The sequence below is a fragment of the Crocodylus porosus genome, unplaced genomic scaffold (genome assembly GCF_001723895.1).
Source record: "Crocodylus porosus isolate Cpor-Errol unplaced genomic scaffold, CroPor_comp1, whole genome shotgun sequence".
NCBI classification, from domain to species: Eukaryota; Metazoa; Chordata; order Crocodylia; family Crocodylidae; genus Crocodylus; species Crocodylus porosus.
The window spans coordinates 2791651-2818029 of record NW_017728928.1 but is presented as its reverse complement, the minus strand read 5'-3'; the positions used below and the strand labels follow the sequence as shown (position 1 = coordinate 2818029).

The window sequence follows — 26379 nt, the reverse complement described above, 5'->3', positions numbered from 1 at the left end:
CTATTAAAAAAAAAAAATTAACCCTCTTTAGAAACAAGTGGAACCACATCAGACCAGAATATTACAGCTTCTCCCCTTTTAACCACTAATAACAGACCGAGCTAATTTCTGTTTTGCTTTGGGGTTTCATTCTTTCATTTCTAAAAAAAAAGGTTTCGTAGCGCGGAACCCTCTTAGAGCAGCAAATCCGATGCGATTCCTTTCAATGCAGAAAAAAAGTCCTGTCCCCTCAGGCTACCGAATGCATCTGAGCTACTGACAAATGGCCAATTATCAATCAGGTTGTCACGGCTCAAGTGATGACGGGATAGGCAGAAAGTTTTCTAGGCGCTGGGAAAAGCTTGAGCTGTTTTGTTTATTTGTGGCACATCTCCGAATTACCCGGTTTTGGCGGGGAGAATAAATATAGAATAGGTTGCCCTAAATAAAGTGACTTTCGCATTATTTCCAGCATGACCAAATGCCGGCAAGACTGGAAATCTCACAAGAAACCCTGCTCTGATGAGATTTCAAGCCTGATACATAGACCAAAGAGGAGTGGCTTCAGGTGAACTTTTTTGGAGGCTGGCTCATCTCACGAGACCGTGTCCTAGATCTTCAAGACATGAAACCTCATGGTGTGGCTTGAGGACTGGTTTCACAGCATGCACTACTCATTTACAGTCCAATATACAAGGGAAAGCGCTGTTCTTCAATAAGTGCCTTGGCTACCTTATAATCTACACTGCAGGGGTTCGTGGATATGGGCACTCCTAACTTACAACCTATCGATACAATAAGGGCTAATAAGAGCAAATTATGCAACACGCATTTGTGAAGTGATTGGTCTTTCCACTGAGGTTTGTATGCTTTGAATCAGGGATAGGGAAAGAAAGAAGAGCATGGCTAAAGATGTCTGCAAGTATCAAGATACTACCGACAGTAGCACTATAGTTATAGTCTCTGTGTGAACTCTTGTTGTGGTCGAGTATGCAGGCTGTAGCCATATTGGTCTAGAAGCAAAAGGAATCGGAGCTCGTGGTAGAGGTGATATCTTTTTTTTTGGACCAACCTGATTTTTGCAACAAAAATGTTTTTATAATTTCATCATAAAGGTGCAGTATCATTATGCTGCTACAGCTAGTCTGAGAAATTGCCTCATATAGAGAAGCCCTGAAAGTGAATGCCTGAAAATACATCATGCAATCAAAGGAATGACTGCAGACAATGACAAAAGAGCTACCCAATAGTAACAATTAAATAAAAATCTAATTGCTTTGCATATCATTCATTGATGCCACATGCAATCAATGAAATCCATTTTTAGGGAACGGTCTGTGTTTAATGGCACTTTTCTTTGATGGAGACATTAGCTGGTCAAGTTTAGGGCCAACCCTGGAAGTAGTCATTAAAGATATTGTGGCATTTTCCTAAAAGTATAAGAGGTTAAAATGCATCCTTCTGATCTAGGTTGCAGATAACCCGTTGCTGAGTGCTCATGGTCTTGATACTTTCTGTATAATGGCTTATTAACTAGCAGCATCCATCTTTAGCATTGAAACAGAGCTGGAGCAAAAAAAAAAAATATATATATATGTATATTTAGTTATGGTTAATGAGTCTAAATTGGGACTACTCAAATTTAATTTGATACATCTTGCAAATTATGTCATAATGCTGTATCTGTGTACAAGAGTATTTGTTAGGATGGGTGAATCTCTTGATGGTTAGATACTTTTCAGGGGCCCTAGTTCAACCATCGAGTGATTTGAATGCAAACGTGACTCATCTTTGTCCTGAAACTGGAAGGTGTTTGGATTTGAGAGTCCATCTTTAGTGCACTCCTATTCCGTAAGTACAGCCAAGGGAAAGGATCGGACAAAACGCTTATCCAACATGGGTAGTTGCTTTCTCTGTCTGTGAAAGTTTTGTAAGCAGACTGCTTTTGCCTGAATTGATTAATTAGGCAAAATTCTATATATAAAATACTAATATAAAATATAAAATAAATATACACCAGTCTCTACAAGTATTTGATCCTTAACATAAAACATTCAGGCTATATCAGTTGGCTCTGACATGTCAGATGACTTGCATCTCATTGTTTCTCTTCCTTAATGGGGTGACTACCGGTTAAGTATTTGCATAAACTGCTGCACATGCAAAATCAGTATTTGATTTCCAAGGACGTGTGTGTGTGTGTGTGTGACTTTGAAATTCACTTCTCCCATCATTCATCTGCAACTCAACAGAAGTATGGAAGTGGGGGGCATCTATGACATCTATGAGGCTGTCTTTTGGAATAATGAATCAACAGTTAAAAAGGATGTTTGCTATCTTGTATCTGATGTGTCCCTGTTTGGCTCTGAGGTTTTAGAGTGAATGGCAAAAAGCCAGTTGAATTAAATATTTTAATACCCATTTCTAGTTAGTAGAGAGAATACTAGGGACAAAACCAGGATGGTCTTATTTGGACTTGCATTAGAATTGAAGCCATAAAAAAAAAAAAAAAATCAAAAGGAAAAATGTGTCCAAAACATAAAATAAAACACAACTTCTAAATCTTGACTCCAAGTTCTCCCTTGGAATCACAGATACTCTAAGCTAACACAAAACTGATGTAGTTTAGCTTATAAAAATAGTAAAACAGTAAAAAGGTACCACATGTTCCTTCTGGATCACAAGCCAAACAATTGTTATTACATTTAAATCATGTTCTGACATAATGCTGTAGAAACCTTGGAAAAAAAAACACAAAAAAATGGAGTCTGCATTGCTGAATTATACTCTGCTAAGAAAGCATTGTGTGTTTTGGGCTTAATGTCTCATTTGCTCAAACTCTTTTTATTAGCTCCTTTCGTGAGAAAACAAAATATTCATATTTCCTCCTCCCCTATAATCAACCTGTATCGCTTGAGAGCAAACGAGCTTTAAATGAATGACACCTCTCCTTGATAAACTCAGCTGTTTGAGGATTCAGCTGTTAGTCATCAGCGGCCTTAGCAGCCCCGCGCGTCGGCTGTGCCGAAGGCAGTGCCAGAAACCGGACAGCTTTAGCATACTAATCGGCAGCTGTGGCCTGCTCTGTTTATTTTTTCTTTTGAAATAGCCATGCAAATAAGGCCCTGGCACTGCATGTCAGTGCCCCTGGAGCTTACATACGATATGTGAGATTCAGTGCTTTCTTTTTCTTCTTCGTTTCTCCCTAGCCTTTCTTCACCTCCTTTCTCTCCCTCTATCACTCTTTCTTTCTTTTTTTTCCCCTTCCTTGCTTTTTTTGTTTTTCCCAAAAGTTAAGATGACACCACAACTCGCCGGCTCAGCTGCCTAAAAGATCCTCCTTTTTGTTCCCTGGAACAAGGATGGCCTGAAGCATCATGCACCAAGCTTGAGAGGAATAAAAAAATCCCCGTGAATGAGTTGCAAAGTCACACGTACATATTGTACAGGGCCAGCGTTGATCCGGGGCTTCTGGAACGACCAGGTGTTGCCTCTTTTGCCAGCAAGCGGAAATGCAGGACTTAAAAAGGCATCGAGGTTTGGCGTGGTGGTGGGGGGCAGCTATTTAATGCTCAGGTACTTATTCATTTTCTAGGGAAGGTCTGGACGCTCCCTATACTACTCTGTGCAGTATGAGAGCTATCTAGGTTAGGTATGGCTACACAAGCTGCAGGCACTGCTGCTAGCATATGCCCTCAGAGTCATTTGCAAAAAGGTGGAACTTCACCTTTTGCAAAAAAGGTGGCACTTCAGGGTAAAATTAATACAGCTCCTTGCACTATATGCTGTCCTATGTAATAATGTAGTAATGTAGCATCTTGGAGGGTCAGATTTTTTAAGTGATGAAGGTATCTACAAGCACCAGCTTCATGGAACGGCGATCCTAGATCCATCAGAGAAGGATTTAGGAAAACCCAGCACCTCTGATTAAGCCACAACAGACCTAAAAACCACAACAGTGCAAGTCCTGAAACTACACTGAATGTAACATGCCAGGAAAAATTCAATGGAGTTACATCAGTGTAAAATGTAAGAAGAGGAGCATGGGACTATATGGATGACATGTGTTCCTGGTGTGCATAAGTGCACAAAATCCCACTTTCCCATCTCTCCTAGGCTTCCTATTGATGTAAGTTTGGGCCAGTGGCTCAAAGACATTTGTCTATTGTTTCATTGGTTTAACTTTGGGGAGTTTCTGGACCTCTGTACGATGGTGCACGCTCCCTATGGTCACAGCAGGGACAGGCTGAAGACAGCAGCTGCTACCGTTGGCACAGCTTTCCAGGTGGGCGGCTTAGCAATGTAGCCAGGGCAGGGGAGGGGAAAGTCAATTATACCGACATACAACTCCCATTGTACAGGCGCTCCTGGATCACTTAGGTGCTTTTAAAAACTGAACTCTACCCAACTATTGAGCATTTCTCATGGGATAAGTAAAACCTGGTTTGTAACAAGCCTGGGATAATTCTAAACAAGTCCAGCCAGAGGACAAGACTATAAAAGGAAAACTGAAAGGTGTGATGGGTCAGTTTTATCATTGCTAATTGGTGCCAGGTTGCAGTGAAGGCAACACAAATAACATGTTGATTTTACTGGCCTTCAGCTTCCACAGAGTACGGTACTCGGTTTAGGGAGGCGTAGATGTTCCACGGGCATTGGACGAGCAAACAGGTACCCAGCAACTGCAAAATGAATTGAATGGGTGTTTGCTAGATGGAGTCAGCATGTCCTGAGGTCAGGGCCGAATTGGATGGGTCGATGGAAATGGCTGCAGTCAGAGGCTTGTGGCATGGCCTGGAATGGCAAAAATGTGTTCTAAGTCATAAATAAAATGAACGTTTCAGCATTGAAGGCATTCCTTTTTCTTGGAAAAGACCAAACGTTTTACCTGGATCTGGTGTCTCTAGGAAATCAGGGAAATATGCAAGTGCTGTAAGGTAGATTTCAGACAGAGACCTTCTGGCTCAGGGTCAGCACATGGATTCTGCCACCTCGCAGCTAAGCGTGGGTCTCCGTGGTGCCCCAGGGGATTATGAAAGATATTAATGATGTATTCAGCGATGCAAATGACTCTTGACCACCCACTTCTAGAATGCAGTAAGGATTTGAGAACGACTGTGGCTATTTAATATCCTGTATCTCAGGGTGCAACTTGGAACAGAGGACTAAATCTGAATAATAAATAATGAGCAGAGCAGGAACGTGGCGTTCTGCTCACATCTCAGCACTAAGGCTGCTGTAACTCACTGAGTTTCTTTGGAGATAATTCAAGGGTAGTTCAAGACTCTGGTGGCTGGATCACTGAATAATTTCAAATGCTGGATTTTTGAATAACTTCAAATGCTACTAAATCTAGAGAGCTTAGTAGGACACACCTGGAAGCCCGGGATGATGGAAACCCAGTTTTGATTCTCTGCTCTGTGACAGAGTTATGGCATAACCTTGAGAAGTTGCTATCTCCTGTCCCGGCAGTTCCCCAGGTTTAAAGTGGAGATAACTAGTCTTCCCCACCTCACAGGGGTTATGAGGATAGAAACATTGAAGATGAGGAGGTCAGATACTTTTGTAATGGGAACTAATAAGGAGAAAAAGAATAGGGGGAAAGTTACAGATATTTATTAAGTCAGTACTAGGGCATTCTGGCTCCTTGGTACAAAATAGCCATGAAATGTGGCTTAGTCAGTAAGGTGGCATGACATGTGGGTATTTTCCTTTTCCTAGGGCACATGCATGAGTATAGCCTACTTAGGTGCTTTCTGAAACACAAAGGTTTGCATGAACTCTACTTTGCAAAAGTGTCCATTTTTCCACCTCGTTTAGTTTTCATCTCTAGTCTCCTTGCTGGTAACCACAGATTTTTCTTTTCCTTTTCTCCTTTTCCTTCTTAGGACTGGGAGGAGTGACAAATTGCCAAGTGTCTGTTCCTTACTCTAACCTCAGAAGGTCTTGCCCCAGAAATCAGGTTCCCTTACTTGCATGCACTCCCACTGGACTAAATGTGCATCCATCCCTGCCATCCTCTTGATGCTTGTTTCCCACAAAAGGTCCAACATGAACTGCTCAGTGCTCAGTCTGAAGTAAGCAAAGGCTGTCCTTTCCAGCAGTCCCCACACACCATTTGGCACATTTGCATGCCTCTGCTACAGAGCCAAAGCAGCACAAAGACTGAGTCATGTTGTACCCCTGCCCCATGGCCCCTTCAACCGTGAGCTGAAATCTCTGGAAAGAAAATAGGAGAAAGCTGGGAAGCTGCCTGTACTCCACCTGGCTTGCAGATAAAGACCTTGGGTCTCCAGGGCTGCTAGTTGTTTAGGCTTCACAAATCCACATGCTGAACATTTTAATATATAAAGTTTGGGGGGCACAGTCCCTATAGTCATAGAGCTTTGCGTGTTGCTTTCCACAAGGATCCAGGATTCCCTTTCAAATTCCTTGTGCTCGGGTCCCCGCCATTCATTGTGCTGCTTTCTAACCCATGGCTATAGTTATGTATTCTTGATGCAGAACCCTGTCTCTTCCATACTGTCCTCCCATATTCAGTTGCTGTCCTTTCCAGATGCATGTGGTTAAGGGTGAGGTCGGGGGGGAATGGATGCTAAATGAAGTATTTGCTGCTCGCAACTGTTTGCCATTGCTTTATGTAGACAGGGGTCCCTCAAAAGGCAACAAACACACAAGAGACCCTTTAATTTGGTTCACTTCCCCACTTTTTTAGCGCTACCCTACCTTATCCTATGCTCTCACAGAGGACTGTTCAAGAAGCACAATTCATGGGGGGTTTTTCTTCTGTGTTAAGGAGAGGAAGGGAGGGTCAAGGCAGTGGCTTACGTAGCAAAAGTGGAGTTAGGCATGGCCAAGCTGAGGGTTGGGTTCAAGGATTTGGTGGTACGAGCATCTTTGCATTCTCCATTCCTGACCACCCCACAGGGGGAATACTTGCCTCGTCTTAACCAACTATGACTTGTGCAGTGCAAGAGAAGCGCCAGGCTTTTCATCACTGGTTTTCTTAGCATTGTTAGATTTCTAGTACGTTATTTGGCCATTCGGTGAAAAACTCATTACCCAAGAGCCACGATTTGGATTTTATTTTTAATTACCAGCGGCATTTATTAATGGCAAAGTTTAAGTTACGCAGGCAGCCACTAATCCACATGATTCAAAGCCATTTCCAAAATTCTTCTCCAAACATTCTTTGTGGTTCTTAACAAATAGAGGCAGTTCTCACTTGGCCCGAAAGTCGCACTGCAAATATTTTCACAAAAGTAAGGATGAGCAAAATGATCCTCGGGCCAGTTCAGTTCATTATACAGACTTCCACCCTTGTTGAATTTGGATTATACCATTTGTTTTCCTGTGCTCCCCTCCCATCCCTAAGTGAAATTAGGACCAAGCCTACTGGACCGTCATGGATTAAAGAAAAATACACTTTAAATTGATCTCCTTAGTCCCTTCTCACCTTTCCCAGGATCAAGTCAGAAGTACAGTCCTCTGTCTTAGTATGGATGCTGAGTTGCAGGGGTTGAAATACGGGGGTGGGACTCAGTGGGAGTGGGGGTTCAAAGGGCTGCACCTCTCCATAAGAGATGAGAGCCTCAACCCACCCTGCACCTTTCTAAGCAGCTCAGGTGGTGGCAGCAGCCTCTTCCAGCTGCCACCGCTGCAGACCCCCCATGAGTCTGAGCATAATTCAAACCCTGCTGAGTCGGACAGGACGGATAGTGCCTTTGTTGGTCTCCCTGGGATTAAGTTCATGCCCTGCTCTGCTAAAGAGTCCTTGTTCGGCCTATGACTCCACTGTGCCTCCATCTTCTTTAAAATGGGGAGAATTGTTGTTTTCTCTGTCACAGAAAGTGTTGTGAGCACAAGACATTAAAAAGAATGAGTATCTCAGATACACAACAAGCCATATGAGTTGTGATGGATGAAGAGCGGTAATATGTGTATATATACTGATAGGTAATAATAGCCTGGCTATTATGAGTGATCTGGCCAGTGAGGTAATGTTAGAAGTGTAGCTATGCAGGGCCATTAGAATTTCCTGTATGAATTCATCAGTCTGACTTAATGGGAGTCAGGGGGGGAGAGCAAATAGGAGAGCAACACAATAGATCTTAATAAGCAGTTTCAAGCGCACACTTGGAAAAAAAAATTAGGTAAGCAGTAACTTCAAAAGTCTCTTGAAGACAAAAATTGAGGACATAAAGGCGTTGGGGGTTTTGTAGCAATAGAGGACAGAGTAGCAGAAAACCAGAATGTCCTCTATGATGGCCACCCTACTTCCACGTGAAATACAAATAGTATAAGGACATCACCTATTATTATTGTGCATTTAGAGGAAAGGCCACAATTCATACATTTCCCATGCAAAAGGAAGAGTCCAAATTTTGTTTTAAAAAAAATAAAACTCTGCACTGCCATTCTGCTTTGATCCTAGCTGAAATGTAATAAAGGTCCTATACTACTCACAACACTGAGGCTGGCTGTGGGGTGGGCCACCAGGATGTCAAGAGTTTGGAAGGAGCTCTGGGGACGCGTGTACACGTGATGGAGGGGTAGTCATCTGTGCCCTCTAAATTGAAACGGTGGGTTGTTAACTGAAAGCAAGATTAACATTTCCTTGCAACTGGGGCTGTTTAGAATCAGGGGCATGAGGCCCATTACAGTCAGAGAGGGGAAGTCCCAAAATTTGGATTAGGATTCAAATTTGTCCCCAGATTCTCAGATGTTGAGACTTTAGTTCAGTCTCGTCTTTTTGGGGAAAAAAAAACAAACTCCCTGGAGGTTCACTTGGACTCTTCTTTCCTCTTTGCAAGTTGTCTGCAACTTTGCACTGCACACTGACTTGATTGAAACATCTTCACCATGTTGATTCAGGAAACCACTTAAAAGTTACAAGAGGCAATTACTACACTTGGAAGAAAGATCTTTTTGTTCTTTGGTGTTCTTGTGACATGCAGTTTTCATCCTAGCTGTTTACTGGTTGTCATCACTTTTAAAGTAAAATAAATCACGCTAAAAATCCTTCCTGCAGACATCCAGTGCTTTCTCCCAGTCACCAGTACAGCCGTGGTGACCTAGTTCTTTCAGAATGACCTGACAGCTAGAGACGTGAGATGCTGAACTCTGCAAGAGATGATGCTTCCTTTTGCACAGATTCACTGAAATGGGAATAGAGAGGGTGATATTCCCTCCTAGCGCTCACACCGAAGGGAGGCATGGATTCCTACGACGTGTGGATTGGGAATAGCAGCCAAGTGGTACATACTTCTCTACCCCACACCTCCTGAGAGGCAATGGCAAGTAGTGGCAGAGATGCACGGGTAGCAGGAATTTCAAATATTTTCCTATGCGTCACATGGTGCCTTATCCACACTTGAGAAATACAATTTCACAGGCAAAACAACTCTGACAGTATTTGGGCAACGGAGGGTTCCTTCCTCCTTCTTCTACTTCCTCAGCTCAGTGTGCTGCGTGAATCTTAGATTTTGAGGAGAAATGCAGCAGCATAATTAAGGACTATCGGGCATATCTACACATTCACTAATGAGCCGTAATTACAGTGCATTAGTACCTGTAATAACAGGTACTAACTTAATGCATCATAAGTGGCACTACTGCACATTAGCACAGCTGAACATTTTTTATGTGACACTTAATGCGCATTAGACTTAGTCTACTGTGCATTAGCATGGCGTTTGCCAGACACACTTACGTGCAGTAGAGTTAGTTTGAGTCTAATGCTCATTAAGCATGTCATGTAGACACATCCATAATCACTTAAAATAAGGTCTTCAAAGATGATTAGGGGTTTAACTCTCTTAAATTTCAGTGGGACTTTTTTGCCTCAATGCCCATGAGGATCTGGGCAGAAAAGCCAGATTTTCAAAGCTACTCAAGTCTCTGAAGATGCAGAAGCCCAGAGGAATTTTTCAAATGTTCAGAGCCTTTCTCTCAATGACAAATCCCCTTTTAGTGGGGATTAGTCTCAGATGTGTTTTTAAATGTACCCGCTCTGCGCCTATCATTTTTCGGTGGCTACATACTTAAAAAAATCTGGTCGTATGTTTGCATGGTTTCGAAAAAGAAAGAAAAGAAAAGAATCGTGACCAGTGTAAAGGTCTCAGCACTTTCTTTTGCTGTGAGGAGTAAATAGGCCACTAGTGGGCAGAGGCTCTGGTAGACCTCCTCTGAACTTCAGCCTAGCGCTCTGTATTCTCAAATGCCGAGTGCTTCTAATAAAGTAAAAGTTGCCATTGTTCACTGACCTTGCTCCTTGCCAAAAACCATGTGGTGGGTCACAGTATTTGCTGTGCATGTCTCAGCTCTTAGATCTATGGTAGGGATATGTCTTTATGTCTTGCAAGAGGAAATTATTAGGCTCTTAAAACTACCATTAGTTCCCCTGGCATAGAGCTACGAACTTCAGCATTAAGGAGAAAACAGACATCCCGTCAGCCTGTGTGTACATTTAAGAAGTTGAATGAAGGACCCTCCAAACTTCCTGGAAAAACAAACTTGGTTGATGGGCTAGCACATCTGAACTTGATGGATATTTAATAACTCTATCGCCTTTGGGGCCATATTCATAAACTGCGAATTCAAAGAGGTTCTTTTCTGGCCCCTCTTTCTTCTTCATATCTTGTAATTTTGGCAATGTTAATGGCTTGTCCAGAGATGGGACATCCAGCAAAAATTCTGCAAATGTTCCCAAAACCAAAACAATTAGTCTGTGTCCTCTAGTCCAGTTCAGGTCTTGCTATAGTTCAAAGACACTTGGTCCCCTTCCCTATCTTTATGCCAGCAAATTGCCATTGTCACATAGGGTTAATAATCCCTGCTTTATGCACAGCAAAATATTGGATTTTTGCTTGCTTCACAACTATTCATGTCATTGAGAATCACAGTGATATTTCAAGTTTTGCTTGCTTAGCAATATGAGTATTTGCTTATGGACGCTGTGTGGCTATTCTATCACATAGCTCTATCAACCTTGTAATATTCATCCTCTCTCTATACAGCCCCAATAGTATTGTTCAAATGATTTGTGCAGCTTCATTTAGGTTTGACCTGCCAAACATAAATCAACCAAAAAATAATGATTAAAACGGCATTCTTAACTTTGCAGCTGCTGCTGATAGTCATAAGGCCATCTTAAAATATATTATCATTATCTCTACAAAGTAAATTTAACACCTTTGCATGTACTAGGCTGCTGAATAAAAGAACTAGAGAATGTTATAATACACAAACTAGTGAATACAAAATAACTTTCCTTAAAAATACAAATCGTGGTTCAATGCCACTCAGTATGAATGTTGACATAGCCCCAAGTGAAGAAAGTATGCAAGTGCCTAACACTGTGCACATGAAAATGTATACATATGAATGCAAATAAAGAGCTAAGAAAACAGAATTTAAGTTGGAGGGCAATTGTAGCACAAGTACAAATAGGTATAAACTGGCTATAAATAAATATTAAGGCTGGAAATTAGAAAAAGGATTGTTTTGTTTTGTTTTTTAAATTAGCCCTCTTCCCATAAGAAGAACAGAGACAAGCAGAAAGTCAGTTTTAGTAGGGAGTTTGAGAAATTTGGGAATGGGATTATGGGGTTCAGTTGCCTGTGACAGCAGAAATACGGGATTCAAATGACTCCTTTCTTCCAGCCCTGTGCTCCTATGTTACGAACTTTATGCATCTTTAAAGCTAAATGGACTTATACCTATTTAATTAAAATTAAACATATTTATTATTCATTTGTTTAAAATTAACTAGCATTAAAGAGGAGTCTAAGTGCACTAAATACAGATAGAAAAGTAGCATATTACTATTGCCTGAACCTAAACTTGAATCAAACTACATAAAGATTGCAGTGATTATCAGGTTTGATAAAACGCAGGCATGCATGAGAAAAATTAAACAGTTAACTATAACTGAAGCAGCAGGCCTTTTGTAGACAACTAACTGACTAACTAACTACTGTAACTGAGGGACCATCTCCCAGTTCCCAACTTCAGTAGTCCTCTAAGTAATACAGCGTCTTGTATTTATAACTTCTATCAAGACAAAAAAAATAAGTCAAAGTATAGAGTATTGAAAACAAAAAAATAAAGGTTTCCTTGGGGTCACTAGTAGTTAGTGTAACTTTTTGAAGTTGAAATGAGAGTAAAGTTTGTGGGGAAATTCTTGTTCTTATTAAATGAAGTTAAGATTTTGACAGGTACTGGAAACGCTGTGTGAATAATTAATTTTTCACTCTGATGAGCAAACAGAAAAATCACGCTCTTTCTCCTAACCCTCCAAAAATCTATATTATTTTCTCAAGGCTGGGATTTTGGGTAAGGTTTTTGTTAGGTTGGCTGGTTGGCTGCTTGTTTTTTTAAAAAAAAAAAAGTATGCGTGTTTTTGGAAGTATTTTAATATTGTTTTAATTTTTTTTAAAAATGAGTGCATTAGGTTTTCTCTCGTGCATTTAAAGTTTAGGAACAGTTCCTAGAGGAAGTTGCAAAATATGAATACATTGTCTTTAAAAAAGGAGGCAAAAGCTTCATCACAGTGATATGTGCACATGCTTTTGCCTGGAAACAATGGGGCCTGATTTTTTTGTAAGACTTTTAAAATGAAAATCCATATATTTCAGTTATAAATGCTTAGAGTTGACCCACTTGAATGAATCTGACTGGAAATAATATTTGAAACCAGGAGAATATTTCATGTAGTGGAACTTTATGGCTATCATTTTGCTCAGCCCCACATGAAATGGTATATGTAATGGGCAGTCATGGTAATGAATGTATGTAAATCATTAGGTGACAAAGCAAATGGGGTATAGTCATACAACTGTAAGCTCATCTATACCTATTCTCTCTCTACATATCCCCCTCCCTCTCCCTCTCTCTATTTCTTTATCTCTCTGGTAGTGGTTTAACATACTTCTAGATATCTTCACTATTCTTCCATTGCTGTAGTTCTAAAGGCATAGGATTTTGATTTCTATTTTAATGACCCTCCAGTTTTAAAACGGGAAGGTTTGTTTCTGACAAAATCTTGTCATTTTCAATATAGTTTATAACTCACATGTAGAGTCCATTTTTATTCCTATTATAATCAATATTACACAACTCTTGATGGATGGCAACTAGCTATGATCAATTTCTTTTCTCTTCCCTTTTTAATTGGCTTTTGTAGAGCATTGTTTTGCATCCCAATGACGTAGCCTCAGAAATGTACAGATGTATCATTTTCTTTTCATTGGCAAATCAAAATAATAATTTAACAATTTACTTAAAATGTAACAGAATACCCTCCCCCCCCATTTAAAAAAAAAAATCAGGTGTTTGTTGGAAACTTATAATTGGGAGTCTTAAGAATCAGATGATGTTCCACTCTATAATTGATCAAATCCACTTCTTTGTCTCCTAACACTTTGCAGACTCTTATTCTAACTGGAATTAATTTTTTCTAACTGGAATTAATTTTGTCTCCTTTTTCTGGCCACCAGACTCCAAAATGAAATTGCCCCTTTCAATAAAGGCTGAAAAAAATGGTGAGGGAGGCATTCAGACTGAAGCAAAAGGATCTTGTTGCTTTTAAACCCCTCATAAAATCAAATATTATCTTAAGAAATCCTAATCAAATTAATCTTCAACTCCATCTTTCCTCTCTTCACCCTATGACTTCATCCTGAGTTTGCCTGCTTCTGTCCTGAATCTCATTTACTTCCCATTAGAAAAAGTCAAGTTAACTTAAAAAAAATAACCTTTCAATTACCTTTTAAAGTCTTACAAGAGGGCTCGGTTAGACTATGACATCATTCACTGATGGTTTTAGCACATGGACTCTATTCCCCGACTGACCTAATTTATCTAAGTTAACATAGATAACTAGACAGTGAAATATAAAGAGTCCTTCACAACTATTGGCTAACTTTAAAGAGTTTAGTATATGGTGCTAGATGGATTCTTCAAGATATGAGCAGAACAAACACTTGGTGCTCGGTGGATGGCTAGATACATACTAAGATGGACAGAAGGATAGATGAATATCTGGAAATATATATAATTCCCCATGAAAATGATTTTTAAAAAATCACTTTTATATCTGTAGAAGCATTTCTAACAGGAGCTACTGAAGACGTTTGAAATATTTACACTTACATCGTACATGATTTCTTAGGTTCAGATGGCAAGTACTATGATTCATACGTCATTATGACTGTATTCGTTATCTAAGTAAAACTGAGTACAGAGAAGGACAAGCCGAGTGGTAGGTTTGCTCTGCTCCTATAAACTCAGGGACTTTGGTTCAGTACTGTGTGCCTTCTCAGAAGTAAACCCTAAATGGTAGGGTTGTTGGTTGTAGCCGTGTTGGTCTAAGGCCACAGGCAGGCAAGGTTCTTTGGGTAGATGTGATCTCTTGTTATACTTTTAGCTTTTTTTCCACCTTGGGGAACTCAGAACAACAGCAGAGTCTCCCAATGCCTGAAGAAGGGTGTCTGTGCCCAAAAGCTTGCAAAGAACCATTTCCCAACCATTTAGTTGGTCTAATATAAGATATCACATCTACCCTAAAAGGTACAAATAGAGCAAAACAGATTTAGAAATAACTTGATAAATTTAAACAAAAGTCACATTTACATCCATCGACCAAATCCTGACCCCAAGGGAAGTGAGTCGTTTCCATTAAAAATCAAAAAACTAATTTCAGTCAACTGTTTATATCAGAATTAATCACTAAATTGAAATACAAGTCCTTTAAAAAAAGAAAAAAAAGGAAGAAAAGAAAAAGGTAGCATGATACGGCCAATCTATTTGAATGGAAACAGAATCAGGCCACTGAAATGAATTCACTTCCAACAGCATTTCTCAGGGATCAGTTGTGGCTGCCAGAAGTCAAAGCCCGAGCTATTATAGTACCTTACATTTCTATCACACTACAAGATCCATCAGCTGTTGATTGAGTAGAAATACTCCTCTATTTTTCCTCTTTGTCATGGTACACTATATAAGATCATATATAGAATGCAACAACACATAACTGCCATATAGAAAGGCAAGCTTTATCAATTTGCGTAACACCATACTTCTCTAAATTCCTTTATGAGCTACAATTACTTTAAAAAATACCACCCTTGAATCTAGGCCCTTCAAGTCAACAAGATCTTTGCCATTGGCTTTAATGGTGATGAAATAGAAACCCTATTTAAACACAATTCTCTTCATCTCACTCTTCACTCTCCATACAACACCCTTTGGGTCCCCTCCTCTAGGTCAGCCTTTTTTATAGGGTTGGTACCTGAGAACCCCTTCTCCATCTCTGCAATGTAGCAAAGGCTTGTCACTCCATATAGCCACTTGAGTATAGCCTGGGCCACTTATGTATAATACACTCGGCATCCTCTCACTTAACATACATGACCGTCCGCTGATAACTCCGCAGCCCGCTTCCCAAAAGAACTACTTGTAAGTCGATTATCAGATCCAAACATTCAAAGCTGCAAGGCAGTTTAGTGCCACAGGACTGACAACTTGTCCTACTACATTAATGTAATCTTAAATACACCCTGGAGGAAATTCTTGTTTTGTTATTCTTAATGGACCTGCTTACTCATTTTCTGTTACTGCAAGATAGGTTTAAAGGACTTAATACAGCACCAGGAAGGCCTCATTGGAGACGTAGTTAATGAACACTCAAAATTGGAAAACTTTAACTTAGAAAATGTCATATATCAAGTGAGCAGGGCCAATTAAAGTAGCCAGATTTTCAGTGCGAGTAGCTGTAACACCATCAGGATTTCCTACCGAATGTTCCGTTTGGAAAAGGTGAGTGGAATTGGGGGTGATGGCAGGGAGGGCAGAATTTGTTTTTCCATGGTGGAAAGTAATCTTCTGCTCCTGGGAATGCTTTACCAACACCAACTGCAAAAACATCTATGTTGCCAGTTTACATTAGGGATAATATTGTGACTGCATTTAAACTGGAAGAAACCACTCCATCAGTCAAAGGAGGATTTCAGAGGATGTGACCTTGAGTAATGTTCTGGCTAGTAAAAACTGTGGATTTGATCATTAATAATATTTTGTATGATCCTTTTTTTTTTTCTCATTCAAAGCTGACTGTCAGCCAAAAGGGTAAAACCCTCTCTCATGTTCCATCTTTCTCCATCTTATTGCAAGCAGGAGGAATCTCTATGAAAATAATCTCTGTTTGCCAAATTGAAAAGATAACATGCCTGGGAGTGACTGGATTCACCTAAGGTCTCCTCGAATTATGAGATGGTCAAATCTGCAGTCTCAGCAGCCTGGACAGCAAAACATAGCTAAGTAAGAGGGATTTTTTTTCTTCTGTTGGAACAGCCTTATGACCCTGGTTGTGAAAACCCATCATTGTTACACCTGAAAGTAGATATGCTGGGTGATAGTACAGCCATTGTCAGCCAGACACGTTGTAAGTTGGATGAAGCTATTGACGTAACAATAGCTATTCACCTGCATACCTGGTGAAGATGCAGACTGCAATGCCAGATTAATTTGTCCTAGGTCCTCAAAGAGCTCTTGGCTAACAAGACCCTTCAGTGACAACACATTGACAATGGATGTAGAGCAACAGTTGATGTCCTCCTATTATACCCAAACCAGAAAGAGATTTTCCCTTCTGCAATCTGCCAAGACTTGTTCTCACGCTAGTGGAAATTTTGTTAAACAGTGTATGAGACTTACGCATCCAGGGTGATGGTCTGGCATTCCTTTCAGGGACTGCATGCCCATCTGTGGTGGGTTTGACTTCTCAAACTACAAGTAGCCAGTTTCCTTTCTAAGTTTCCTGCTCTATGGCCGGTATTACAGTATCAGACATACAAGTAAGCTTTGACCCCCTGTTTTCAAAAACCAGATAAATTTGCACACACATGGAAGTTACTTCTTGTGCTCCTAGGACTCACCAGAGCAGTGCCAAGCTTCATCTTTGCAGGCTAAGTTATCAGTTCAGCATCAGTGAAAGATTAGTCGCTGTGGGAGTTCGGTTCCTCTATTATTCATGCCGTTCTGCTCACAGCCAGATTTATGTGTCAGGAAAAACATACAAATGGAATCCGATTTACTTGCACAAGTTCCTGGTCTGTTTGATTTATATTTGAGTAAATAAAGACATATGTCTTGGAGGTATTGGTCTCTGGCTCCTTTGCTCACTATATATCTATGTCCAATTTATCAGCTTCTTTCTTTGCCAGCCTTCTCTTTAGCAGGGTTTTCAAGGAAAGCAGAACTAGAAGAAGCCAATATCCATGACAATTTGAAAACTTTCCCTTTGTAATATATATTTTGCGATGATTCTTTGCAGTGTTGGTGCCTCTCAGCTGAGTCTCAAGACTCTTCACAGGGAATAATAATAAAACCTCACTCCACTACAATGAGAGATGGACTACATTGGCTCTCATTATACTTATTCATAACTCCCAGCAAAATGGCAGCTTAGTTGCAATACCAGAAGCAAAACTCAAGATCCATGCTACCAGGTCTAACAATTAAACCATAACTAATTGGCAGGAGGTAGGGCAGGGTAGCATCCCAAGGCACATCCAGACAAGCGCAGACATGTAGTATGTGGAGCAGCAGATGGGTTACAGGAGGTGTGCCACTGCTACTCATGGGCAACTGGTGTCTATGTCTGGGTGGCACCTGCAGAAACTGCTGCCAGCGTGGGTGGAAATGGGGCTGGTGAGCACCTGTAGAAGCTGCTAGTGGTGGTGAAGATGGCCCTGTCTGGGGGGGCATATGCCCCCCCATGCCTCCTGGGAAACGCATCACATAGATATTATAAATGGACTGGCAGAAGTAAAACAATGTATATAGAAGGAAAAGAGACAGGGGGTGGGGACACTGCTGAGAAAGATAAAAAGCAGGTTGATTGATTGAATCAGGCGAACTACTATAGTTATAGCAATAACTAATTATAGAGCATAGTTGTGGTTACTAACCAAAGACTATATAGCAGCATTTTAGACACATGGATTTTCACTGCTATTTAATTAAAAGATTGTAGATATATCTGGCTGTAAATACAAAATAGATCCCATAAAAAATATGTGAAAGAGTTGTTTTTGATATTTTTGGCAACAGCCTTTAACCTTTCACTGGAATGTTTCAAACAAAATGCAACAAAAAAAAACAGTATTCATTTTACTACAACCTAAATGTTGTTTCATTTATTTTTGGGAGCTGAATTTTGGTATTTTGGTTGTTTACCATTTTTGATTATTAAACCTCCCCCACATTTTCTTTTCCCTTTCTTCCTCTGTTCTTATATTATTCTAATGGATAATTCAGGATGGCGGAAGACGAAATATAGTATAAGCATGAGGAAACATTTAAAAATTAGTTTTATCTCCCTTATAATAGCCTATTCCTGATTCCACTGACATGCCATCACACACATTCAAGGTTATAAAGATGTTTTCACAAAACATAACAGGCTTTTCAGTGTATATTTTCAGGATCAAACCTGAAAACATTATACAACATTACACAAAACAGTAGCTGAACATTTTGGTTCTAACCAAAATACCAGGAGCAAACCTGCCTGAACCAAAAAAGGGTCACCATCTGGATCCAACCCCAGTTTGTGAGAGGAGCGGTGTCTTTAAAGTCAATGAAGAAGAATAGCGCCATCCATTTCCCAGATAGTATTTTGGCAAATGTAGCACAAGAGATAAAAATGGTTTCCGCAGCTACATTTTCAAATGGGAGTATAGGAAGCTGTGCACACTTTATTGACTTTTTTTAATTATTTGGCTTCAGGTGAATTTATCAGATATGCAATAATTATTACTTGCACTTTGCAGAAAATAGGCTGCTTGTTGGCTTACATATGGCCCTATTTTCAAGTGTAATTTCAGCCGGGATTTTTGGGGTATCCATTTTAAGTGAATGTGGATCAACTTATGAAATGTAATTTCAGGCAGATGATAATTTTCAGGGGGGGAGGGATTGAATTGAAATTCTAATTCTTCAAGAGCACATCCAACCTTATTTCTTTTCTTTGTTGTATGATAACCAGTGGGGATTCAGACAACACATTTACAATGGATGCAAACTTTTTCATGGGAGGCACAGATACTCCTCACCACAACAGATCTCTGAAGCCAGGATTATAGAAGGAGTCCAGAAAGTATTGGGTATTTATATGGAAAACCAAAAAGCACTAGTTTTAAAGAATATCTATGAAAAACAATACAAAATTTGGAATGGATAAACTCCAGTCAACGTCTGAGTTTACTTTATAATGAATCAGGGGTGCAGGTGGTAGCCATGTTAGTCTAAGGACCTAGGCAGACCAGGTTCTTTGGGTAAATCTGATATCTTTTATTAGACCAACTCAAATGAATCAGGGTTATAAGGATACTGTCCTGATGTCTGGTTTTTCGATACTGTAAGGTCTCTAGACCCTTCCTCTGAGACAACTGCTGCTGGCCACGGTTGGAAGCAGGATACTGGGTTAGCTGACCACCCCCGCTTGAGCCAGTCTGGCAATTCCCTTGTTTCACAGAGAAGCTTCCAATGAGTTTGCCTAGGTCCCCTTTGATCTCGGGGATGTCGATGTACCTTTAATGGCATAACTAAGCACACGCGTGGCTAAAAGCAGGCTGTATCCCATGGTGGCCAGCTCCAGTAGCACCAACGCTGCTGGAAAGTCAACTCACTAATGTGAATGTTTATTTGGCTACTCTGGCTACCCGCAGTTCCCTTTGCTGTTCGGTTCGACTAAACAGCCTGAGAAAATATTTATCAGAGGAATGTGGTAACAGATTTATTGAATCCCCAAAGCCTGAGGTCAGCTTTTTAGCACCAGGAGACCCTGCAAGTGAGGGGTGAGCATGCAACACCTCTGAAATCAGGGGCAATCTACAAGATCATGGATGTTTCTGCTAATTAATAGGAAGTCTGGTGGCCAATAAAATTTCTGTAGAAGAGAAGCTGGCAAGATCTCTTCCCTTCACCTCCCACCCTTGAATTAGGACTGGAGTTTACCTTAAAGATGTGCATAGTTTCCACACAGCTGTTTAGTTTATGAGCATTCTGTGGGAGTTTGTTTAAATAGATTTGGTGTCTTTTTTTCTTTTTTCTTTTTTATAGCATTGAAATTTATAACGGTGCTTTTGTTTTAATCTCACTTGACATTGAGGTCAAATGCATTTAATGGACTGCCACTCGCAATAACAGCTCTGGGTTGAGTGCAGTTGGCAATAATATCTACTGAGATACATGGAGCCGGTGGGTGCATAGGTAACAAAACGTAACGCATGAAGTGCATGGAAACACATGCTGGTGTCTCATGTCTTGAATCAACAGCAAGAAATCATTTTCTTTGTACCAGGATCTGTCAGTATAAACTAAACCATATTCAGTGTAGTTACATTCCAGTGGCTCAATTCTGCCCTCAAATACATGCTCACAGTTCCTTCTGACTCAGGGAACAGAATAGCCAAGGTCCAGGAGACCCTTTTATTTCCAAGGGTAAAATTGAATCTAATATTTTCAAACTAACTGAGCTTGGAAATGGAAGGAAGCCAGGAAACAGCATTCTCAAGGCACTCGTGACTTCAATGATACAACTTGATCTGACTTCCAAAAAGTGGATTTTCTTTTCTACTGACTTAGAAAGCTTGACTGATGATTAATGACAGTGTCACTGATTTTCCTCCTGTAGCTGGGGGAGATGCTAGAACTGCACAACAAATAAAGAGGTGAGAAATGGTTTGTCCTGGGTTCAGCATGGATGGAAAGAGTACCATTTAATTAACAAACAGACAAAACCCACTGAATCTGGAACCCAGGTTCACATTCCTGCTGTTTCGCCTACTTGGGTCTATCAGCACATTACAGTGTAGTTGTGCATTTCTCACAGGTTTGTGTGACAGAAAAGAAATGTAGACATTCATGCAAAAAGATACGTTCAATCTGATGAACTCTGGTCGCTTGATTGAGGGGCTGGTGTGTCTGAGAACAAAAAATTCTAGAGTTATAAGCTGGGAATATTTTTGTTTGCCCGAATGCTCCAGCACCTTTGCACAGGACCAGTCTTTGCAGAGACTAACATCTCTGGACACCTGAGCTGTGTAAGTTATCTGACACAGATGGCATGTCTACACATGCACATTTGCTGCACAGTAACTGTAATTACTGTGTAGTGCAGGCATACATCTATACATGCATGCCTGTATTGCACAGTAACTATAGTGACTTATGCCAACTTGAGCGTAAATTTGATACCTTCATTAATGCACTTTAATGCCTGCATGTATAAAAGCTGGGGTACTCCCACTTACTGCACAGTAAATTTAAGCAGGCGTAAATGCATGTGTAGACAAGCCTAGAAGGTGTGAACCTGAAGGGGGTCACTTGGTCTCTATTTGAAATGAACCAATATTCATTTTTCGAGCATTATTTTTGTCTTGTACATCATGGCTGGACATTCAAAAAGCCCGAGGCAGAACTGATCTAAGTTATGCGGTTTTCTGTAAGCAGCGCAGTTTAAATCGGTAGCAAACAGAACACACCTTTGCACTTTGGTGGTGGCAGCAGCAAATCTTAGACCAGGTTCTGCCCTTTTAAAACCATCTAAGTGCTCCCAGCTTCTGCTCTGTTATGGGTATAGACCAGTTTCCAATCACTTATACTGGTAAAAGTGTAATGTCTGTACCTCGCCGATGTGTAAACTTCATTAATTCCCTTAAGCAATCTGTTTTTTTAAATGGATAGAGAAATCTCATGAGAAAAAATCAAACCATATGAGGATAAAGTCTAAACATGTCCTTTTATTTTGATCAAGCTCTAACTCAGCTACTGTCTCACTAAAATCTACATATAGTAGGAAATCCACATACAAAAAAAATGGTATTTGATGTATGTCCTGTATTTTGCAGACTTTAGAGGAAAGCATTGCATCTCTGTTGAAAATTTCTCTGCCAAAATATTTCTCTCGTAAATCTAGCTAATGGCCTTGTGCAATATTATACAGCTGTTCCATTCAGCTCCGTTCTAGCTCAGGAGTTCAGTGCACATCTCTTCAAAAATAAACCAGGTCACAGAATTGCCTCTAATTTCAAAAACTCTACTCCTCTTTGGTTGGATATCCCAATTAGGTCCATCTGTTTTTTACTCTGAGGACTATTATATTGTTCAAAAGATAGAATTAAGTCAAATGTCTTTCTCTCTGCTCCTGCTTATACGAGCTGTCAGCACCCCGAGTCTTTACAAGTGGCATGCTTGTCCAATGTCTCTCCTCATCTTTCAGCAGTTCAACAGGCAGTATGAAACATAAAGTAGGTCTTCCCTGGGGTTCCTCTTGGAGGTAGGCGCCAGTCACCCATGCCTATTGAAAGCCAAGTGTTCATAATAGATTTCCATCCTATAAAGCCTGGGGTTTCCAGGCCAAATCCTCTGGGGGTGTAAATCAGTAGAGTCCCATTGACTGCAGTATTACTACACCAGTTTGTTCCAGGGGAAGATCAGTCCTTTATGTTTCATACAGGAATAAACATATTATGTCTGACTCCTTGGCAGTGCAGAGGTATTTTCTTAAAGAGCAGCTGAGGCCTCATGGAAAACTTTGCATAACATACAAAACAATTTAGAGACAATTATGTTTCTATGTCTGCTTTTCTTTCCCCATTACTCCTCCCTTGAATATTCAACTTTTTCCAGGACTCAAATCCTGAGCAGGTTTGCATGGCTATTAAAAGACTCAAACAAAACAGAAACAATATGTTTCCAGATTGTTATCAGGCCAGACTAGTGGGGAACATAAGGAAGGGAGATTTTACAGTCGTATGTATGCCGTGGGTCCTCAGTAAATCAAGTGGATTTATCTAGTCACAATAGCTGGATGGATCAGGGGGGCAGATGACAGAGAGGATCTGGGGGAAACAGCGAAGTCCCTCAAGCTATGGTATATCTGAAGAACACTCCCATGTTCAGCACTGTACCTAGACTCCTGGCTCCCCTGGACAAACTTTTAGTATCGGGCTCCTCTTTGCCAGATATAATGATAATAATAATTTAAAAACGACTGTTTTTGGGCCCTGTTTCTGTCCGAGCCCCGAATGACCATCTGGTTTGCCCATGCCTGCGTCCAGCCCTGGCCCTATCGCAATCTAAGACCTAGGCCAGTGAAACCCATATAGCACTATTCTTAAAGCACAGTCATATGTTTTCATAATTGCTACTATGTTTAACAGTGGGTCTTTCCCTTAAGGACTGATAAGAGGGGAAACCATGGCCCGGTAGACTGCATTTTCAGATTCTTGAAGGCTTAAAAATACAACACCACGGAGGGAAAGCAAGGATATTAATCATTCGGGGACATTCACGTACAGAAGGAATGGGAAAACTCTGCAGAAAGTCTTGTGAGTATTTGTATTTGTAAATGAATGTGTATCGACTCTGTATGGTTTCCCAGAGTTGGTGCTTTCACACATGAATCTTTCAGCAGATGAGTCTGTTCACAGGAATGTTAAGTGAAGCAGTTCATTTTAAGCAAAAAATGTTGAGTTAAATTAATATTAACTGAAATTTTGAATTCATATTCAACAAGTATTCATGCTGGAACCTAGATATCTGTGCTTATCTAATCAGAGATCAGAAACATATACCTCAAGATCTCTGTGTCCAATCAAAACAGCTCAGATTGAATATTAGAGTCTCAACTAAAACTGCTTACAAACAAGCTAAACGCCAAGGACTCTCTGCAGAAATTGTTTGGTGGATCAGTTCTAAAAATGCGCCATCTCAGAAAATTGCCATCTGCTCATTGAGAATTTATGAGTGGAAATTCAGCTGGGGATTGTTAAAATGCGTTTGCCAAGCTCTAAGCATTGTGACATCTATTTGTGCTGTTATTTGTCAAGTTCTAGCAAGAGAGAATAAATTTGCAGATGCTAACAACACCCATTAGCCATCAATCTATTGTCGTCCCCTGGTAGAACCAGCATATCTGAAGAAGTGCTCACTTATAGACTCATCATTTTCTCCCTCAGCTGGAACTTGTGTTTATGGCACCGCTGTGGGCTCCTGTGGAAATTATTTCAGTGTCATAAATTCAATATTATGAGTTGTCCCTGCAGTGGAGTCAAGTAGGGGAGGAGGAGGCGATGTTGCTTGAAGGAGTAACAGCTTGTTGGACTATAAATGTCTGTGGTAAATAGCAGAAATAAGGAAGAAATAATGGAGGAAATGGAGAAAGTTACAGTCACTTATTTTAAGCTGCTGTTTGTAGTTCAGTAGCTTGGCTCTTTTGACCCAGGTAAAAACACCTTCTTAATGGTGGTCCATTATATTGGGCCCAAATCTGCTCCAGTGGTGGTAGATCTGGAATGCCCTGCTATCCTCTCACACAGTGCCGTAGAAACAAAGTTCGATGCCCGGGGCAAAGCCCGCAGTAGCAGCTTCCCCTCACCTTGCCCCGTGCACAGATCCAGGGGCACATGCCTCCCCATGCTTGCCTGGGAGTGCACACAGCAGTGGGAGCCACCCTTCCCCTGTCCCTGCATCTCCAAAATGAGCCAATCATGGCTCTGCCCCATGCCCCACACCCACACCGGCTGGGCAGCGCCTACTGGGGCCCCTTCACTTCGGCGCCCGGGGCGGTCACCCCACTTGCCACTTCCGCCCCCGTATTCTACAACACTAATCTCACACCTCATATAAAAGACATTTTAAACTATCCCCATGTTGTGTACACTTCTTATTCACTTCCTTGACTTCCAGGAATGGCCTGAAAAAGATAATGTGGAATAAATTCTGGAAGAAATTATGTTCATCGTGTCCTGGATGTACTCTGCCGTTCATTGACTGAAGGAAGACTAGGGAGAAGGCAGGGTACAGATGCACCTTGAGACTAACGAAATCAGAAAGTCATGTGCTTTTGTGAGCTGGAGCTCACTTCACCAGAAGAACAGGGAGCCAGGGGACAGATCTCTTGTTTGTTGTATGTAGAACCAGAATAATTAATGTGAGAATCTAATCCAGGTGCAAAGGGATCAATAACGTTATTTAATATTAGTAACGTGGAAGCACGTATAAGTCAGGATTTTGATTTTAAATTTCAGGCACTGTAGAATTGGATTCTTTTTCAGCCACTGCTGAATGCTAGAAAGAGACAACAACATATCGTAGTAATCTGTATCATGTCCCACTGTTGTTTAAAAAAGTCCCAGGGAAGTTAGAAAACGTAATGTTTCATTGTTATACACATCCACCCTCCCACATACCATATGCCTCTTAATGTAAACCACATTTTTAAAATAAAATATTTATATTTAAATGGCCCTGCTTCTTCAATTCAAGGAGGAAAAAAAAAGTAAAAAGCTGCTCTATGCACCGTAGGGGTTGTATCCTTGTAACTGTGACTTTATTTGCGGGGGTGGGATGGGGTGGGAGTTCCTTAAATTGAGAGTCAAAAACTGTGGGTGCCCCTTAAATTTAAAAGTATCTTATAGTTGAAGGAATGCAGTACATACGTGCACACATGCACTAAAATATGTGTATATGTAAGACCGTGCTTTGCAATTCTGTAATAGCCAAACAGGGTGACCCCCAGCACTACAATAGTCACTTTGGTTGTGTATACACATGGGCTTTAATGTGCTTTAGCCTGTTTTAATGTGCATTAAAGCATCATGTAAAAACGGTGTGCTTTTTACTGTAGGATAATGCACATTAAGAATCACTTAAAAGCATGTGCTTTAGTTAATGTGCATTAAGCCAGGCCAATGTGCATTTTCCTAGTACCTCACTTCATAGACATTAGGGCTGGAAGGGACCTCATAAGATCATCGAGTCCCTCCCCCTGCCCCAGGGGCAGGAAGCCAGCTGAGGTCAAAGGATCCCAGCAAGTGTCCGAATGTTTACATGTGCTCTTGAAATAGCGCCAGGCATTTTAATTAGTGAGCCGTGCTAATTAGAAGTGCCCGAGCATGATGTGTAGCAGTGGCGCAGCATCCCTCCACACTGAGAAAATGGTGGTGGTGCACTCTGAACTAAAGCACATCAAACGTGTTTTAGTTCAAAGCGCACCGCTGCCACTTTCTCGGTGTGGGGGTGCGTTGTGCCCCTGAGACACAAGACACACGAGGCTGCCTGAGCGTGTCAGTTGACATGCTTCATCAGACCCAATTAATGGATTTCCAGCATGTTGGAGCAGGCTGCCCGCATACGTGTAAGAGAGATAATAGCGGAGGTTTAAGATTTCATGCACATGAGCTAAAGTGCATTACGCATGTGTAGCCTCGTCCATAGGTGTGCTGAGCATTTAATATTCTAGGGTTGCTTATCATGAGAAAGGAAAGAGGAAGAAGCCAAATCCTGAAAGGCCCCGTTGCACCAGTAAGAAATCATTATGTACTGGTT

At 40.8% G+C, this 26379-nt stretch overlaps 1 long non-coding RNA gene across 1 annotated transcript in view; it reads right to left on the bottom strand.

The window, feature by feature from the left end:
- Positions 1–15491, bottom strand: part of LOC109314935 — a 36416-nt gene extending 20925 nt beyond the window's left edge. The window contains exon 1 of the long non-coding RNA XR_002102390.1: positions 15272–15491. This is a non-coding gene — a long non-coding RNA (uncharacterized LOC109314935). The remainder of the gene's footprint in view (positions 1–15271) is intronic.
- Positions 15492–26379: the final 10888 nt, after the last annotated feature.